The sequence below is a fragment of the Ranitomeya variabilis genome, chromosome 1, assembly GCF_051348905.1.
Source record: "Ranitomeya variabilis isolate aRanVar5 chromosome 1, aRanVar5.hap1, whole genome shotgun sequence".
In the NCBI taxonomy this organism is placed as follows: domain Eukaryota; kingdom Metazoa; phylum Chordata; class Amphibia; order Anura; family Dendrobatidae; genus Ranitomeya; species Ranitomeya variabilis.
The window spans coordinates 933,523,218-933,544,605 of record NC_135232.1 but is presented as its reverse complement, the minus strand read 5'-3'; positions in this window follow the sequence as shown (position 1 = coordinate 933,544,605).

Below are 21,388 nucleotides of genomic sequence, written 5' to 3'. Positions count from 1 at the left end.
CCCCAAGTGCTTCACAGAAGTTTATAATGCAGAGCCGTGAAAATAAAAAATAATTGTTCTTTCCTCAAAAATTATGTTTTAGCAAGTAATTTTTTATTTTTGCAAGGGTAACAGGAGAAATTGGACCCCAACAGTTGTTGCCCAGTTTGTCCTGAGTACGCTGGTACCCCAAATGTGGGGGTAAACCACTGTTTGGGCGCACGTCGGGGCTTGGAAGGGCGGGAGCACCATTTGACTTTTTGAACGCAAGATTGGCTGGAATCAATGGTGGCGCCATGTTGCGTTTGGAGACCCCTGATGTGCCTAAACAGTGGAAACCCCTCAATTCTAACTTCAACACTAACCCCAACACACCCCTAATCCTAATCCCAACTGTAGCCATAACCCTAATCACAACCCTAACCCCAACACACCCCTAACCACAACCCTAACCGCAACACAACCGTAACCCTAATTCCAACCCTAATCCTAATCCCAACCGTAACCCTAATCCCAACCCTAACCACAACTATAACCCCAACACACCCCTAACCCTATCCGTAACCCTAACCACAAGCCTATTCTTAACCCTATTTCCAACCCTAGCCCTAATTCCAACCCTAACCCTAAGGGTATGTGCCCACGTTGCGGATTCATGTGAGATTTTTCCGCACGATTTTTGAAAAATCTGCAGGTAAAAGGCACTGCGTTTTGCCTGCGGATTTACAGCAGATTTCCAGTGTTTTTTTGTGCGGATTTCACCTGCGGATTCCTATTGAGGAACAGGTGTAAACCGCTGCGGAATCCGCACAAAGAATTGACATGCTGCGGAAAATACAATGCAGCGTTTCTGCACGGAATTTTCCGCACCATGGGCACAGCAGATTTGGTTTTCCTTAGGTGTACATGGTACTGTAAACCTGATGGAAAACTGCTTTGAATTCGCAGCGGCCAATCCGCTGCGGATCCGCTGCCAATCCGCTGCGGATCCGCGGCCAATCCGCTGCAGATCCGCGGCCAATCCGCTGCGGATCCGCTGCAGATCCGCGGCCAATCCGCTGCAGATCCGCGGCCAATCCGCTGCGGATCCTCTGCGGATCCGCGGCCAATCCGCTGCGGATCCTCTGCGGATCCGCTGCGGATCCGCGGCCGATCCGCAGCGGATCCGCGGCCGATCCGCTGCGGATCCGCGGCCGATCCGCTGCGGATCCGCGGCCGATCCGCTGCGGATCCGCGGCCGATCTGCTCTGTGTGCACATGCCATAACCCTACCCCTAACCCTAACCCTACCCCTAACCCTAACCCTACCCCTAGTTCTAACCCTAACCCTAGTGGTAAAAGAAAAAAAAATATTTTCTTTATTTTATTATTGTCCCTACCTATGGGGGTGATAAAGGGGGGGGTTTATTTATTATTTTTTTATTTTGATCGCTGTGGTAGAACCTACCACAGCGATCAAAATGTACCTGTAACGAATCTGCCAGCCTGCAGATTCGGCGGGCGTACTGAGCATGCGCCCGCCATTTTCCAAGATGGCGGCGCCCAGCGAGGAGACGGCCGGACACCGGGAGGATCGGTAAGTATGAGGGGGTGGTGGGGGGGTGGATCGGAGCACAGGGGGGGGGATCGGAGGACGGGGGGAGCGGACAGGAGCACGGGGGAGCGGACAGGAGCACGGGGGAGCGAACAGGGGGACGGAGGGGGGTACCTGACAGAACGGACGACTGGGGAGGAGATCGGGGGCGGTGGGGGGGGCCAGTACATGATTTCCAGCCATGGCAGATGCTATTGCAGCATCGGCCATGGCTGGATTGCAATATTTCACCATTTTCATAGGTGCAAATTGCTCTGATTGGCTGTTGCACTTTCAACAGCCAATCAGAGCGATTGTAGCCACGTGGGGGCAAAGCCACCCCCCCTAGGCTGAAGTACAACTCCCCCTCTCCCTGCAGATCGGGTAAAATAGGAATTAACCCTTTCACCCGATCTGCAGGGATGCGATCATTCCATGACGCCGCATAGGCGTCATGGGTCGGGAAGGGGTTAAAGTCTTCCTTCAACCTTAATAACTATGTTACTATGTTACTATGTTACTATGTTACTATTTCAATTGTTTATTTCTGTTAATGTTGATGATTATGGCTTACAGCCAATGAAAACCCAAAAGTTGTTATCTCAGTAAAATAGAATAAATAATAAAAAATCACCTGCAATATCTTCATAAGTATTTAAAAAGGTCCCTTAGTCGGTTTCACCACAATCATGGGGAAGACTGTTAACTTGGCAGATGTCTAGAAGGCAGTCATTGGCACTCTCCACAGGAGGGTAATCCACAAAAGATGGTTGCTAAAGAAGCTGGGGTATTCACAGAGTGCTGTATCAAAGTATATTAATGGAAAGTTAAGTGGAAGGAAAAAATGTGGTGGAAAAAGGTGCATAAGCAATAGGGATAACATCAGCCTTGAAAGAATTGTTAAGAAAAGTATACACAAAAATGAGTAAGTCCAGTCATCAGCAAAATGACGTATTAGGTAGAGTAAAATTAGGCTATGATGTTAACAAAAACCTTTGTCTTTATTGTAATTCCATAAAAACATCTTGCTTACGCCATTTCAGACAACACAAGGTCCTTAGGCTATGACTAAGGACCCTGTGTTTTCTAAAACAGTGTAAACAAGATGCTTTTATGAAACTACAATAAAGGACAAAGGTTTTTTAACATCATGGCGTAACTTTCCTCTACCTAATACGTCATTTTGCTGGTGACTGGACTTCTTCCTTTTTGTGTATATGTTTCATTCACCTGGGAGTCGGCTCAGGATCTCCATGTCCGTGCACCGCACGGAGTGACCACAAGTGGATGAATCTTTGGTGAGCTGAAATATATTTTTTTTTCTGTTTCTTGTTAAGAAAAGGCCATTAAAAAATTTGGGGGTTTCACAAGGAATGTACTGCTGCTGGAGTCATTGCTTCAAGAGCCACCACACATAGACCTATCCAGGACATGGGCTGCAAGTGTCGCATTCCTTGTGTCAAGCCACTAATGACCGTTAGACAATGCCAGCAGTGTCTTACTTGACCAAGAAGAAAAAGATCTGGAGGACTATTTCTCAGTGGTTCAAGGTGTTGTTTTCAGATGAAAGTAAATTGTGCATTTCATTTGGAAAACAAGGTCCCAGAGTCTGGGGAAAGAGAGAGGAGGCACACAATCCAAGCTGTTTTAGGTCTAGTGTGAAGTTTCCACTATCAGTGATCTGCTGGTGTATGTCCACTGTGTTTTATCAAGACCAAAGTCAGCACAGCCATCTACCAGGAAATTTTAGAGCTCTTCATGCTTCCCTCTGCTGACAAGCTTTTTGGAGATTGAAATTTCATTCTCCAGCAGGACTTGGCACCTGTTCACACTGCCAAAAGTACCAATATCTGGTTTAAAAACAACAGTATCACTGTGTTTGATTGGCCCGCAAACTCGTCTGACCTCAACTCCATAGAGGATTTCTATGAGGTATTGTCAAGAGGAAGATGAGGAAAAACCAGAACCAACAATGCAGACAAGTTGAAGTCTGCTATTAAAGCAAACTGCACTTCCATAGCACCTCAGCAGTTCCACAGGCTGATCGCTCCCATGCCATGTCGCATTGATGCAGTAATTGATGCAAAAGGAGCCCCAACCAAATATTGAGTGCGTTTACTGAACATACATTTCAGTAGGCCAACATTTCAGATTTTAAAATAATTTTTCAAGCTGGTGTTATAAAGTATTCTAATAGTAATGACTTTTCTTCTTTTATTGACTGTAAGCCATAATCATCAACATTAACATAAATAAACACTTGAAATAGATTACTCTGTTTGTAATGACTCCATATTATATATCATATAATATATCAGAGCCAATTTTTGTATTGAAGAACTAGAATATCATAAAAAACTTATTTTTTTCCAATTTAGTGAGAAGCACTTGTATGTACTCCAGGAATGCCACAAAAGTAGCCACGCATTACAGCGAAGGAGCAGAACCTCAAAGTATTTGACAACTTCACCTACCTGGGCACATAGTGTTCATTGATGCTGAGATCAACAACAGAATTGCCAAAGCCAGTATCACCTTTAGGAAATTGTGTAAGAATTTCTGGGAACAAAAGTGACTCAGCCATACCACTAAGCTGAAAGTTTACCACTTGGTTGTCCTTACCACACTTCTTTTTGCCAGTGAGACCTGGACTATCTAGAGCTGGAATGCCAAACAACTAAATTACTTTCACCTAAGCTGTCTCTTCAGACTTTTCCACATCAGGTGGCAAGTAGTGTTGAGCGATACCGTCCGATACTTGAAGGTATCGGATAGTATCGGCCGATACCCGAAAAGTATTGGATATCGCCGATACCGATACCCGATACCAATACAAGTCAATGGGACACCAAGTATCGGAAGGTATCCTGATGGTTCCCAGGGTCTGAAGGAGAGGAAACTCTCCTTCAGGCCCTGGGATCCATATTAATGTGTAAAATAAATAATTAAAATAAAAAATATTGATATACTCACCTCTCCGGAGGCCCCTGCACCTCACCGCTGTTAACCGGCAGCCTTCTTTGCTTAAAATGAATTAGGAATTTAGGACCTGAGAATGACGTCACGGCTTGTGATTGGTCGCGTGGCAGTCACATGAGCGGCACGCGACCAATCAGAAGCCGTGACGTCATGGAAGGTGCTGAACGCGCTCATTTTAAGCAAAGCAGGCTGCTGGTTACTACCAGGGCGCGTCAGAGGGTGAGTATATCCCTATTTTTTATTTTAATTCTTTATTTTTTACATGGATATGGATCCCAGGGCCTGAAGGAGAGTTTCCTCTCCTTCAGACCCTGGGAACCATACACTGGGAACTTCCGATTCCGATTCCCGATACCACAAAAGTATCGGATCTCGGTATCGGAATTCCGGTACCGCAAGTATCGGCCGATACCCGATACTTGCGGTATCGGAATGCTCAACACTAGTGGCAAGACAAAATCCCCAGCAAGGGAATCCTAGAAAGAATAAACTGGGCTCTGCAGTGTTTACACTCTCCTGCTGAAACTCAAGCCTGGTGGGCTAGACTTGTGATCAGTATGCAAGGCAGCCAACTGATGTATGGTGAACTATGTCAGGGAAAGCGATCAGTCAGGGGCAGAAGAAAAGTTATAACAACTGACGTAGAGCGTCTCTCAAAACCTTAGAGTCAACATCAATGAATGGAACAAATTTGCCCTGGACAGTTCAACTAGGCAAGGCAGGATCACTTAAGGAGCATATGCAGCTAAAGATAGGAAAATCTTAGAGGCAAAAAGAAAGCGAGCTGTGTACAAGGCAGAATTGGTATCTTCAGTAGATTTGAGCGAATATGTACAGATTTGGTCGCCGAATCTGAATTTGCCATATTTGTGCCATATTGGTACCCTATTTGTGTCAAATTAATGTTTGATGATCGATTCCAAACTTTGATTGTAATTGGAACAGAATTTTAACCCCTGCATGACCGGAGGTATTTTTGTTTTTTTGTTTTTTGATTTTTGCTATTAAACTGTAAAGCGATGAGGAATATGTTGGCACCATATAAATAAAGATTATTATTAAAACTATTGCTCCTTTTCTTCCCAGAGCAATAACCTTTTTATTTTTGGCCAAAATGGCCATATGAGGGCTGGTATTTCGAAGGACGAGTTTTACACCATTGGTTTTGCGATGTCGCGTACTAGACAATGAGAAAAAAATTCCCAAAAGTGCAGTGAAATTACAAAAAAGTGCAATCCCACACTTGTTTTTTTTTTTTTTTTTTTTTTTTTTTTACTAGGTTCACTAAATGCTAAAAATGACCTTCCATTATGATTCTCCAGGTCATTATGAGTTCATAGGCACCAAACATGTCTAGGTTCTTTTTAATTTAAGTGGTGAAAACAAATTCCAAGCTTAGTTTAAATAAAGTGCCATTTTTCTATACCCGTAGCGTCTCCATTTTTCATGATCTCGGGTTGAGTGAGGGCTTATTTTTTCCATGCCGAGTTGACGTTTTTAAATATACCATTTCTGGTGCAAATACGGTCTTTTGATTGTCCGTTATTGCATTTTAATGCAGTGTCGTGGCAACCAAACAAACGTAATTCTGACGTTTTGACTTCTTTGCTCGCTACGCGATTTAGCCATCAGGCAATTCTGAACGTGGCGATACCAAATATGTGTATGATTGATTGTTTTATTGTTTTATTTTGAATGGGGCAAAAGGGGGGTGATTTGAACTTTTATTTTTTTTATTTTTTAATATTTTTAAAAAACATCTTTTTTTACGTTTGGCATGCTTCAATAGTCTCCATGGGAGACTAGAAGCTGCTACAACCCGATAAGCTCTGCTACATAGAGGCAATGATCAGCTCTCCTCTATGTAGTAGAATTACACACTTACTATGAGCGTTGATCACAACCATCAACCGCCACAAGTCGCATATGATGCAGAAAATCAGAAATGACACTGCATCACAGAAAGTCAAGCAGCAGTAGGGTGAGAACATCAAAAGCTCGCACAAACTGACAGCACTTTATGACCAGATGAGTAGACAGTGGAGAAATCGTAGTAGTAGTAGTAGGAGGCAACATAGACAGAGAAAAGGTTAGTCGCAGTGTGCAGTAGCAGCCAACTAATGGCTAAGGCTGGACTTTGCGCTTTTGGAACCTGCCCCTTCGTTTGCTGTGCAGCTGAAGACCTCTTCCTCCAAACTACCCATATTACTTAGATGACCTTAATTCTCTGTGGCTTCTAGGACCTTACTGCTGGCAGATATGCAACAGATACAGACTGTTTGCAAGAGGAGGTTACACATTTCTGACAGTAGATGGTGATGTTACTGTTATATGCTTAGTTGAATGTAATTCATATACTTGCTGTACTTTGGTTTAACTTTTTTTCTGGTAAAAAGGTATTTTAGACTTCCTGTTATGCTGTATTAAGAAGCGGATGCATGTACCTCATGTTCTGTGTAGATAAAAGTTGAATTACCCCATATAATCTACTCTCACAAGTTTCTTCTGTGACCAAACTATGCAACAGGTTATGGGCCCAGCATAGAAGACAAAAAGAACTTGGTGAATGCAAAAGAATACTATAGCGCAATTCTCTCCAAACAAGTAAGACAAATAAGTTAAAGATGAACAGCAGTTCAGAGCTGAGACTCACAATAGCTAAGCTGAACAATGAGAACTATCAGTTATGGAAGTTCAAAGTAGAGATGTTATTGTCAAACATGATTTATGGGAAGTAATCACTACAGACAGACCCAATGATAATAATCAGACATAGGTTAAGAAAAACAGACAAGCAAGAGCTACTATCAGCTTATTAGTGGAGGATGATTAGTTAATCCACATAAGAAATGAGAATACAGCAAAGGGATTGTGGGAAGCATTGAGAAAGCTACATGAAAGATCCAGCTTAAATCACAAACTATTCCTGCTAAAAAAACTTTACAAGATGAGGTTAAGTGCAAGTAAAGACATGCAGGAGCACATATACTCCATGATGGAGGTGGTAACACAGCTGAGATCAGTTGTGAAGGCATTACGGAAAGCCATATAGCAGCAATATTATTGTGCAGTTTACCAGATTCATACACTGCTCTGATAAATGCACTAGAGACAAGACCTGAAGCAGACATTACACTAGTGTTTGTAAAGACCAGACTTATAAATGAATATCTATAAAAAGGTAACTAAGTGAAATGTCCCTTGCAGATTCAGGATTGCGTAAAACAAAGTGCATGGCAACCAATAGTTACTGAACCAGCAGTTATACATTATATTCAAGAATTAAATCTGTACATGAACTCTCAACTCTACAGTATCCCAATATGAGGAGTAATGAAATTAAAACCCTGTGAAACTTATGTGGTAACAATTCAATTACAATGCTGATAAGGGAGGTTTGATCATGGGTATGGACAAATATCCCTATCCCTAATGGGTAGACCATACAAAGAGATTGAAAATTTATCAAGAACTGATCTTCAGAAAATGTAGAATATGATATTTTGCCTTCACTTACTCTCACATCAGCAATGAGATTGATAACAGAGAGGCAGGTCTTGGGAGAATTTTTTGTAATATAACAAAGTTTAATGACATCCCTAGGATGATATATTGATGCCCATACAACTTGGAAGACAACTTAGTACATTCTGATGTAGTTCTAATAAAATAAATGAGACAGGGTCATATTATAATACAAATGCTAGGGTGCTTTCAATGTCATTTGTTATACCTGCCAGAATTTGGTTAAAGGTAACACATTCATTCCTCCACTTTGAAGTTAGATATTTTTATATGCACTTCACATTTTTAAGTACATGTTATACAGTGTTCGCGCAAACTACTCTATGTTGGGGGAACAACCATTGTATTTAAAATAATGAGGAAAAATCATAACTTCACAATATGAGCTATGAAATAAGAAAAACTAATACACATTGTGTTTTGGCAGTACATAACCTAAGTGATTTACCGTATCGGATAGTGGACTATGTACTCACAAATAGTAGAAGAGGGGAAAGGATTGCAAAATTAAACAGGCAGGAACTTGAGTGTTTTTTAATTCTTGTTCTTTTGTTATATTATGGTTGAGTCCTGATAGGTTAGAACACCATTTTTAGGATCAGCTACTTAATGCTTTTCTCCTTGGAATAGCAGGCCTATATGGTCGAATTGGTGCAAAGAAGCTGCTACGCCATTCTGCAATGACATGACTTCCCATTTGGTTTGCACTTTGTGGTACCATTATTTGCGATTTACCCGAAGCAGTGAGTGGTCTAAAACAACTTAAGGTTATGTAAGGGCTATGTGACCAAGGAAGGGGATGAAGCGCTGTGTTAAATGGCCTTGCCTTCACAATCATTTCATCTCAACCCAATTCATATGGTTTGGTATGAGTTTGACGAGAGAGTGAAGGCAAAGCAGTAGACAAGTGCTGAGCAACTCTGGGAACTCCATCAAGACCACAGGGAAGTCTTGCCAAGTGACTACCTGATAAAGCTGCCTGTAAAAATGCCAAGGGTATGTAAAGCTATCATCAGATTATAAAAGGGGAAATTTGAGAAATTTTACATTTAACATATATTCTGGTTTGTTTCACTCGTTTCTTTCCATATGTAATCTCTTGTGGTTTTGCTGCCTTCAGTCTGAACCTACAATATGCATAATCCATCAAGAACAAAAAAAAGTTATATGAGCAGGTGTGTGCAAACCTCTAGAAGGTAAAAAACTTTCTGGAAAAAAAAAAAAACCTTTTCTTTGTTAATATATTGTATTAAAAAAGCACATTTATACATGTCATTGATTTAGGCAAGAAAAAAATGAGGAACCCTCTAAATTATGTTACTACTGTTTCATGTATTACATTGAGTTTTTCACTTTGCCATGACCATCTTCTCTGCTACTTGGTCGTTAAGACCACAGTAAAGAATGTATCATGGAAAAGAATAAGTGCAAATCAATATAGCGCAATCAGATTGTCTAATGCATATGCATTGCTTGTCTACAGAACAATGAATACACATTAGTGTTTCATCACGGAAACGTGATTTATTGCACAAGTCACTGGAAACCAGTATCTGTTTACTATTATTTTGTGGAATTTATCATACTGTGAAATATGAAATGCAGCTCATGTATGTTACTAACAGGTCTCATCATAATTTGCTATATTTCCAATAAACAGAATGAGAGGTTTCGGCAATATTCAGATTTCCTTTAATTCATAGCTCTTAAATTAATTGTGAGAGCATCACAATTTTGTTTTGGGATTTGTTGCCGGTTTAATTGGTCAGACACTGTCGGGTATGTAATCCTGTCATTATAATATAGAATCAATCCGACACTTCTTGAGTCTTTAATTGCTCTTACAGCAATTTATCACTTATTTTTCTCCTAATTTAAACATATGCAGGATGTATTACTTTACCGTTATTTGATATTTTCATTTAGCAAGTCATTTTGATTATTTTAAAAAAGCCAGTGTAAAATGTACCATGAAATAAGCTGAGAGAGTAAATCACATTTAATACATTAGTATACAGCTGCTTTCATTTTTCACAAAGTGTAACTTAAGCTCTTAATTGTCTAACGCACTTACAATTGAAGACACCAGAAAGTAACAAATAATTGGCTGAATTTACCAAATGACAGATCACAATGTCTTTTTTACTGACACGTGAACAAATTTGCCCGCTATTAAATTTGAGTAATTGTATCATACCATGATTTACGTACTGTGATAAGTATCTACTGTAAGGAACAATAAGTGCTAATATGGACTAGACTAGATTATTTTAAATGCAATTAGCTGGATTTTTAAAGTACAAGATGCAATTTCATAGTCTAAAATGATTAGGATAATTTTCTGTCACTTAACACACAATGTTAATCAGGTTATATGGTACACAACTGCATAAAACTGATCAAAAATAGCAGCAATAACTGTTGTCATATTGGGAGCCTCCAAATAAGCGAAAGCATCAGGACATTTGATAATCAAGACATTTTTCTCACACTGTTATTGGTGATTATTAATACATATTTTCCAAACTTACAAAACCAAATGAACAAAATGAAATGAACCCAAACTTGCAGTCAAACCTGCCGCTACCAAACACTGACCTCAATAGTGAGGCCTCTAAATATGGTACATGGCCACTTTGATTTGTAGTGTTGGACCATCAGGAAGGTTAAGGATAAGTGCACACGTTGCGGATTTTCCCGCAGATCCGCAGCGTTTTTGGCGCTGCAAATCTGCAGCAGTTTTCCATGCGATTTAATGTACAATGTAAACCTATGGAAAACCAAATCCGCTGTGCACATGCTGAGGAAAAAACATGCGGAAATGCAGCACAGTGGTTTACACCTGCTCCTCAATAGGAATCTGCAGGTGTAAAACCGCAGGTGGAATCCGCACAAAAAACGCACAAAAACTGCGGTATATCTGCGGGTAATCCACAGTGCGGTTTACCTACGGATTTTGCAAAAAACAATGCGGAAAAATCCACACATCAATCCGCAACGTGTGCACATAGCCTAAAGGTGGGTTAAGGTTAATATTTTATTATATTGCATTTGCTTCTCCACGGTAGTTTTAATGGGAACCTGTCAGGTTCTCCGTGCCTCCAGAGCCACCAGCAGTTATGTCTATCTATCTCAATTCCATGTCAAACAGTCCCTTCATTTCATTGGAAGCATAAACAGGTGATTAGAAAAGTATTTCTAAAGCCTGTTTAAGATAAGTAAAAGAACTCTTTGTCCAGTCAATGGGGCACTAGTTTCCTCAGACTAGTCAGCCTACTTAGCATGCTATCATGTCCATGTGGGCTTGATAACATGACGTACAAGAAAGGGCGTTATCGCCAGTACTATACAAATCTCAGGCATGCGCGAGTCTTTGTGTCCTCACATCATTGAGCCCTTGAAAGTCATGTTAACATGTCCACAGGAGCCTGATAACATGCTGAATAGGCCAACTAGTGTAGTGAAACTAACGCCCAATCGATCAGTCAAAGGGTTCAATTACATATCATAAAGAGACTTTTAAGTACTTTTTCTAAAGATCTGTGTAGGTGCCCATTGTAATAAAGGGACTGTTAGGCAGGGAATTTAGACTGCTGGTGTTTCAGAGACATGAGGGCTTTGACGGGTTCCATTTAAACATTCTTGATCTTTAAATACCAATTAAGGCTTATTTAAATGTCTGTTTTGCGTGAGTTCTATTTGTATTTATCACTCGTACCTGGTGTAGTTTGTAGGTTAGTCCACATGCTTAATTCCACAAAATTGTGGAAACATGTTCGATATTGATCCAAGTGTCGGAGCAAAATCGGCAATGCAAGTCTATGGATCTGTTAAAAAATTGGACCGCATTTGGATAGCATCTGAGTGCTGTCCATTTTCAACAACTTTTTTTAGTTACCGTACTCATCTGAGCGCTGTTCATTTTTAACGACTTTTTTTAGTTACTTATCTGAGATACACTGATGAAACTTGGACCAAACACGAATGAAACGCTGAACATCACTGATCAAATTATGACCAATTGTTTGCAGATAAACAAAGATGGGGAGTAGAGATGACCACATTTATTTCAGTGGAATTTAATTCTACTTGAATACACAAAAATTATTTGTATGATAAATACATTTTTATGCTGTCGTTTTTCCTTATTCTCATTGTTTTTAATTTATTTTAAATGTATAAAAATGTTTACTGAACTTTGGTTTTGTCATTATTTATAACTTTCTCGATATTTTTCTGCTTCTTTTTTACAACACAAAAGCCAGAAAAATTATTGTAGATAGGTAGTTCCTCTATATCAAATTAAAAACATTCATTCTTTGCTAATTGTGTTAACTCCAGACACAGCCATCCAGATAAATATTGATTTTATTCCCATTTTTTATTGGTTTATTTTTATTCATTTATTTTTGTTACTCTTGTAGAACCATCATTTTCTACACATTTTTTAGACAGTGCCATAACACTCTGTGTCAAATAAAGCATCAGATTGGAACCCTGGAACCCCAAATCAAAAATACTAACTAGTGATGAGCGAGAACTAAAATACTCTGGCGCTCATTGCTTGGGTCGAGCAATTTGTAACACTCAGGTGCTTGGACAGAACAACAATCCCAATATAAGTCTATGGGAAACTCGAGCATTTTTACCGTGATCCCCCAGAGGTCCTTTTAAGGTCTAAAAACATCTGAAAAAGATGAAAACACTGCTCAAATGACAATGGAACCTCATGTGGATCGTCCCTGGAAGCATTCCTGACTCCTAGTTCACAGCTGTAAACAATGTTGTTAGTGTTTCTACAGGTGCACCAAAAAACATACAAAACCGAAACAAATTGATTTTGCTGGGAAATATGGTAAGGTACATCCTTTCCAGGGTAATGACTTGTATATAAGGCAAAATAATTAACCCCAGACCAAAATATTCCTCCACCACTTGGGCTATGTTCACACGCAGTGTTTTTGATGCATTTTTCAACTTTAGCATTGCTTTCAACCAATACAAATGTGTTCACTGAGAAATGTCATTGTAACATTTAACAACCCTAGCTGGCCATGTGGTGTGTGACACATAAGCAGACCCATATTGTTTCATTGATGAAGGAGGGACTCTTAAAGTCACAGAGCCTATTTTTAGAGGGGCATCAGGTGGCATTAATATTCTTAAAAGGCCATTATTAAAGAGAGGGTCTCCTATAATGTTAATGCCTATGCAGTGAGTGGCTGGGCTGCCAAAAATTAGGACGTACCCCAATATCCCTTTCACAAGAATTACAGGAGGGCCTCCTTAAAAAATGCTGCACTGAATGTAAGGCCTGCCCTGCACCAAAGTTACATGCACCCCAATAATCCTTTCAGCAGATGCACTTGAGGGCCACATGACAAAATTTTTCCCATTAGAAGAAAGTGTGTCTCCCATACTGTTTTATTTTGCATTGAATGCAAGCCATGGCCTGCCCCAAAGTTACATTAACCCCAATAACCCTTTGAACTCAGGTACTGGATGGCCACAGGAAAACCCATTTTGCATTATTTCTTTTACTTCCATACTGTTTGCCTATGCAGTGAATGCAAGGCCTGCAAAAATTAGGAGGCACCCCAGTAACCCTTGGAAGAGACGTAGAGGTGGGCCTCCTGAAAACAAAGTTCTGATTATTAGGAAGTGGGTCTCCCATAGTGTTTTCCTTTGCAGTAAATGCAAGGCCTGCCAAAAATTCTGAGGCATTCCAATGCCCCTTGAAAGAGACGTGGAGGAAGGTCTCATAAAAAAAATATTCCCATTATAAAGGAGCGGGTCTCCTATACTTGGAATGCCCATACACTAAGTGCATGGGCTGACAAAAATTTCCCCCTGGGGGTACATGTTTTTTTATTTTACCCTTGCAAAAAACTAGACTGGCTGTAGCATCAAGGAACACGTTCACCCTGGTATTCTAGTGGTGGTGGGTGATGAGGATGAGGAGAAGGAGGAGGACACCAAATAGCCAAAATCAGGAAGCGTATACCCATGTGTGGGTGGGAAGAGGTGCATGGGAATGCATGAAAAAAAGCAACAAAGAACAGCTCACCTCCTCTCAGTCCCACCATGCGGATCATGCAATGCAGCAAGTAGTATGAAGGTGAAGCAGAAGTCCAGCATGGGTGATATCCATAAAAAATAACTTTTATTCCATTTTCATTAAAAGCACATAAGTCCAAAATACATCTTTTATCCAGAAACACAAAAATGGGTAATTCATACCAGTGACAGTCACAGGCTTAAAGTACATTTAAAATCATACGCATTTCAACGGTTGTGCCACCTTAATCATTGTGATAAAAATAAAATAAAAGAGGACTGCTAGAATTCATAAGATCTTGCCGGATATTCATGCCTAGGGGGGCTCTGGACTTACCGTATATATTCAAGTATAAGCCGAGATTTTCAGCCCACTTTTTTGGGCTGAAAGTAACCCTCTCGGCTTATACTTGAGTCATACTCAGGGTCGGCAGGGGAGGGGGAGCAGAGCTGTGTAATAATACTCACCTGCTCCTGGCGCGGTCCCTGCACGTCTATTTCCCGGTGCCGGTAGCTTCTTCCTGTAGTGAGCGGTCACATGGTACCGCTCATTACAGTAATGAATATGGACCCCACTCCACTCCCATAGGGGTGGAGCTGCATATTCATTACTGTAATGAGCGGTATCATGTGACCGCTCACTACAGGAAGAAGCTGTGGGCTCCGGGGAACAGATGTGCAGGGACCGTGCCAAGAGCAAGTGAGTATAACGCAGTGCATGATTTTCACCTGCTCCCCATTCCACCGTCGGCACCTCTGCGTCTTCCGCGTCCTCTGCAGTGATGCTCAGGTCAGAATTCGCAATGACGCAATTAGTGTGTGCCACCCTCTGCCTGAGCATCAGTGCACAGGACGGGGAAGACACAGAGGCGGTCGGCGGTGGAATGAAAAAGGTGAGTATAGCAAGTGCCGGGGGCCTGAGCGACGAGAGGTGAGTATGTGATTTTTTTTTTAATTTTTTAATCGCAGCAACAGCATATGGGGCAATTGTATGTATGGGGCATCTTATGTGGCCATGTGCAGCATTATATGGGGCAAATATCTGTATGGAGCATCCTATGGGGCCATGTGCAGCATTATATGGGGCAAATGATGTATTGAATGTGTCAACTAGGGTTGAGCAAAATGGATCGGAAAAATTCAAAAATCGCCGACTTTCGGCAAAGTCGGGTTTCATGAAACCCGACCCGATCCCAGTGTGGGATCGGCCATGAGGTCGGCGATCTTCACACCAAAGTTGCATTTCTTATGACGCTTTCAGCGCCATTTTTCAGCCAATGAAGGAGGATGCAGAGTGTGGGCAGCGTGATGACATAGGTCTCGGTCCCCACCATCTTAGAGAAGGGCATGACAGTGATTGGCTTGCTTTCTGCCTCATCACAGGGGGCATAAATGGGCGTGCATGCTGACCGCCATCTTACTTCTGCTGAACACAGCATAGGGAGAGGTTGCTGCAGCTTCGTCAAAAGCAGGGATATAGTTAGGGAGGGAAGATTAATCCCCAAACCGCTTGTGCTGTAGCGATTTCCACTGTCCAACACCACCTTTTGTTTGCAGGGACAGTGGAGGCTAGATTTTTGTGCATCAGCTCTGTAGCTTATTAGGATGCCTTATAAGGCTCCCTGATAGCTGCATTGCTGTTTGTACGCCGCTGTGCAAACCAACTGTTTTTTTAAAAGCAAAAATCCTGTTGCTCCTTTCTGCACAGTTATCTTGTTTATTTGTCCACACTTTTGTGTGCAGCAGTCCTTTTTATTGCTGGCTGCCATACTTGTCCTGAGATCATTGTAGGGAGATTGAAATTGTAGTACAGTCCTTGTATTTTTTTATATATCTTCCAGCCACATTCTGCCACTTACATTGTATAGTCTAATACACAGGGCCTGATTTTTGCTGCAGTCTCCCCCCAAAAAAAGGAAGATTTAAACTGCCACTAAGTGGATCTACATCAGTTCTGTTTGTCGTATATCTGCCAGCCACGTTCTGCCTTTTACATTGTGTAGTGTAATACATAGGGCCTGTTTTTTGCTGAAGTCTCCCCCCCAAAAAAGGGAGATTTAAATTCTCAACAAGTTTATATACACCTTCTACCTTGTTTTACAGTACCATATAACGATTGTTAGTTTGGTTACATTTTCCCAAAAAATGAGGCTGTCTGGTGGAAGAGGCCGTGGGTGGTCGTTGCCAGCTGGTAATAATGGTGGTGGTGTGGTGGTGGATAGGGTTGAGTGACTTTTATTTTTATAGGATCGGGTCGGGTTTCACGAAACCCGACTTTCTCAACAGTCGGGTCGAGTGAAATCGGCCGATCCTATAAAAAAGTCGGGGTCGGCCGAAAAACGAAACCCAATGCAGTGCAATGGGATACTATGGTTCCCAGGGTCTGAAGGAGAGGAAACTCTCCTTCAGGCCCTGGGATCCATATTAATGTGTAAAATAAAGAATCAAAATAAAAAATATTGATATACTCACCCTCGGACGCGCCCTGGTACTAACCGGCAGGCTTCTTTCCTAAGAATGAGCGCGTGAATGACCTGCGGTGACGTCGCGGCTTGTGATTGGTAGCGAGCGGTCACATGGACAAGCTGCGACGTCATCTAAGGTCCTTCACGCGCTCATTCTTAGGAAGGAAGGCTGCCGGAAAGAAGCAGGGCGCGTCCGAGGGTGAGTATATTCCTATTAGGTATATACTCACCCTCAGACGTACCCTGCTTCTTTCCGGCAGCCTTCCTTCCTAAGAATGAGCGCGTGAAGGACCTTAGATGACATCGCGGCTTGTCAATGTGACCGCTCGCGACCAATCACAAGCCGCGACATCACCTGTTGTGAACTCTATTTTGGGCTCCCTCTAGTGGTCACAAGCGGTACTGTGTAGTGTTGTCTTTCTGCAGGTTGCAGCATCAGCTGGTTCGTTATCCTTGGTTGGTTTCCTATTTAGCCCACCTGGATACTCAGTTCCTTGCCTGCTATCAATGTATTCAGTGCACTTCAGATTCCTTGTGTCTACCTTGCTCCCAGTCTCTCCAAGACAAGCTAAGTTTTTGTTTGATCATTTTTTGATTATCAGCGTTCATTATGTTTTTAGTCCAGCTCGCTAAAATGTGATTTCCTTGCTTGCTGGTTGCTCTAGGGGACTGAGTTTCTCCCCCCACACCGTTAGTGGGTGTGGGGGTTCTTGAAATCTCAGAGTGGATATTTTTAAGGGTTTTTTACTGACCGCATAGATTCCCTTTTCTATTTTCTGCTATCTAGTATTAGTGGGCCTCATTTGCTGAATCTGCTTTCACCCCTGTGTATGTGCCTTCCTCTTACCTCACCGTTATTATTTGTTGGGGGCTTCTATATCTTTGGGGATTATTTCTCTGGAGGCAAGAGAGGTCTTTCTTTCTCTCTAGGGGTAGTTAGTTCCTCAGGCTGGCTCGAGACGTCTAAGATTTTTAGGCACGTTCACCGGCTACTTCTAGTGTGTTTGGATAGGTTCAGATTTGTGGTCAGTCCAGTTTGCCACCTCCCTAGAGCTTGTCCTATGTTTGTTACTTAGCTGGAGTAATTTGTGATCCTCAACCACTAAGGATCATAACAGTATAGCAGGACTAAAAGTGTTTAATGCATCGCAGAAGTTGGATAAAAAGAAGACCTGAGTACATTTTTTTTTCCTCCCGCTTTTCCTTTGCTGCAGTCTGTTTAGCTTCTTTCATCCCCTTGAACTCTGGGTGGTTTTGAGCTCAGCTGCAGACATGAATGTTCAGACTCTGACTTCTAGTGTGGATCATCTTACTGCATGGGTGCAAAGTATTCAGGATTTTGTTATTCATAACCCTATGTCAGAACCAAAGATACCCATTACTGAGTTGTTTTCTGGAGATAGATCTAGGTTTCTAAATTTTATGAATAATTGTAAGTTATTTCTATCTCTGAGACCTCGTTCCTCTGGTGATTCCGCTCAGCAAGTTAAAATTGTTATCTCCTTGTTGCGTGGCGACCCTCAAGATTGGGCTTTCTCTCTGGCGCCAGGAGATCCTGCATTGCTTAATGTAGATGCATTTTTTCTGGCTCTTGGACTGCTTTATGAGGAGCCTAATCTTGAGAATCAGGCAGAAAAAGCATTGCTGGCTATCTCTCAAGGTCAGGATGAAGCAGAGGTGTATTGTCAAAAATTTCGGAAATGGTCGGTGCTTACTCAATGGAATGAGTGTGCCCTGGCTGCAAATTTCAGAGGAGGTCTTTCTGAGGCCATTAAGAATGTTATGGTGGGGTTTCCCACCCCTACAAGTCTGAGTGATTCTATGGCTTTAGCCATTCAGGTTGATCGGCATTTGCGGGAGCGCAAATCAGCTCATCCTTTGGCAGTATTTTCTGGACAGAGACCTGAGTCTATGCAATGTGACCGAACTCTGACCAGAATTGAGCGACAAAGTCATAGACGTCAAAATGGGTTGTGCTTTTACTGTGGTGATTCTACTCATGTTATCTCAGCATGCTCTAAACGCTTAAAAAAAATCGCTAAACCTGTCACCATTGGTACTATACAGCCTAAATTTATTTTGTCTGTTACTTTGATTTGTTCTTTGTCGTCCTACCCGGTTATGGCTTTTGTGGATTCGGGTGCTGCCCTGAATCTGATGGATTTGTCGTTTGCCAGGCGCTGTCGTTTTGTCCTGGAGCCTTTGGAATTTCCTATTCCTCTGAGGGGAATTGATGCTACGCCATTGGCTGAGAATAAGCCTCAGTATTGGACACAAATGACCATGTGCATGACTCCCATACATCAGAAGGTGATTCGCTTTCTTGTTCTGCATAATTTGCATGATGTTGTCGTTTTGGGTCTGCCATGGCTGCAAGCTCATAATCCAGTTTTAGATTGGAAAGCTATGTCTGTGTCTAGTTGGGGTTGTCAGGGAATTCATGGCGATACTCCGTTGGTGTCTATTGCTTCTTCCACTCCTTCTGAGGTCCCTGAGTTTTTGTCTGACTACCAGGATGTATTTTATGAGCCCAGGTCCAGTGCCCTGCCCCCTCATAGGGATTGTGACTGTGCTATAAATTTAATTCCTGGTAGTAAATTCCCTAAGGGACGACTTTTTAATCTGTCTATACCAGAGCATGCCGCGATGCGGAGTTATATAAAGGAGTCTTTGGAGAAGGGACATATTCGCCCATCCTCTTCCCCTCTTGGTGCAGGATTTTTTTTTGTGGCCAAGAAGGACGGTTCTTTGAGACCTTGTATAGATTATCGTCTTCTGAATAAAATTGCAGTCAAATTTCAGTATCCTTTGCCACTATTGTCTGATTTGTTTGCTCGGATTAAGGGTGCCAGTTGGTTCACCAAGATAGATCTCCGTGGTGCGTATAACCTTGTGCGCATTAAGCAGGGAGATGAATGGAAAACAGCATTTAATATGCCCGAAGGCCATTTTGAGTACTTAGTGATGCCTTTTGGACTCTCTAATGCTCCTTCTGTGTTTCAGTCCTTCATGCATGACATCTTCCGAGAATATCTGGATAAATTTATGATTGTTTATCTGGATGACATTTTGGTCTTTTCTGATGATTGGGAGTCCCATGTGAAGCAGGTCAGGATGGTGTTTCAGGTCCTGCGTGCTAATGCCTTATTTGTGAAGGGCTCAAAATGCCTCTTCGGAGTACAGAAGGTCTCCTTTTTGGGTTTTATTTTTTCTCCTTCTACTGTGGAGATGGACCCAGTCAAGGTCCAGGCTATTCATGACTGGACTCAGCCCACGTCTGTTAAGAGTCTTCAGAAGTTCTTGGGTTTTGCTAATTTTTACCGTCGTTTCATCGCTATTTTTTCTAGCGTGGTTAAACCTTTGACGGATTTGACCAAGAAGGGTTCTGATGTGACTATATTGGTCTCCTGCGGCCGTGGAGGCCTTTCGGGAGCTGAAGCACCGGTTTTCTTCAGCTCCAGTCTAATGTCAGCCAGATGTTTCTCTCCCCTTCCAGGTCGAGGTTGATGCTTCTGAGATTGGAGCAGGGGCTGTTTTGTCGCAGAGAAGCTCTGATGGCTCTGTGATGAAGCCATGTGCTTTCTTTTCAAGAAAGTTTTCGCCTGCTGAGCAGAATTATGATGTTGGTAATCGGGAGTTGTTGGCTATGAAGTGGGCATTTGAGGAGTGGCGACATTGGCTCGAAGGAGCTAAACATCGTGTGGTGGTCTTGACTGATCACAAAAATCTGATTTACCTTGAATCTGCCAAGCGCCTGAATCCTAGACAGGCTCGTTGGTCGTTGTTTTTCTCCCGTTTCAACTTCGTGGTCTCATACCTGCCTGGTTCGAAGAACGTGAAAGCTGATGCACTTTCTAGGAGTTTTGTGCCTGACTCTCCGGGAGTTTCTGAGCCGGCTGGTATTCTCAGAGAGGGAGTTATTTTGTCTGCCATTTCCCCAGATTTGCGACGAGTACTGCAGAAATTTCAGGCGGATAGACCTGACCGTTGTCCACCAGAGAGACTGTTTGTCCCGGATAGATGGACCAGCAGAGTTATTTCCGAGGTTCATTCTTCGGTGTTGGCGGGTCATCCTGGGATTTTTGGTACCAGAGATTTGGTGGCTAGGTCCTTCTGGTGGCCTTCCTTGTCGCGGGATGTGCATTCCTTTGTGCAGTCTTGTGGGATTTGTGCTCGGGCTAAGCCTTGCTGTTCTCGTGCCAGCGGTTTGCTTTTGCCTTTGCCTGTTCCGAAAAGGCCTTGGACGCACATTTCCATGGATTTTATTTCGGATCTTCCAGTATCTCAGAAAATGTCTGTCATCTGGGTGGTGTGTGATCATTTTTCCAAGATGGTCCATTTGGTGCCCTTGCCTAAGTTGCTTTCTTCCTCCGATTTGGTTCCTCTATTTTTTCAGAATGTGGTTCGCTTGCACGGCATTCCTGAAAATATTGTGTCTGATAGAGGATCCCAGTTTGTGTCCAGGTTTTGGCGGACTTTTTGTGCTAAGATGGGCATTGATTTGTCTTTTTCATCGGCCTTCCATCCTCAGACTAATGGCCAAACCGAGCAAACTAATCAGACGTTGGAAACTTATTTGAGATGTTTTGTTTCTGCTGATCAGGATGATTGGGTGACTTTTTTGCCTTTGGCCGAGTTTGCCCTTAATAATCGGGCTAGTTCTGCTACTTTGGTTTCGCCTTTTTTCTGCAATTCTGGTTTCCATCCTCGTTTTTCCTCGGGTCAGGTTGAGTCTTCTGACTGTCCTGGGGTGGATTCTGTGGTGGATAGGTTGCAGCAGATTTGGAACCATGTGGTGGACAATTTGAGG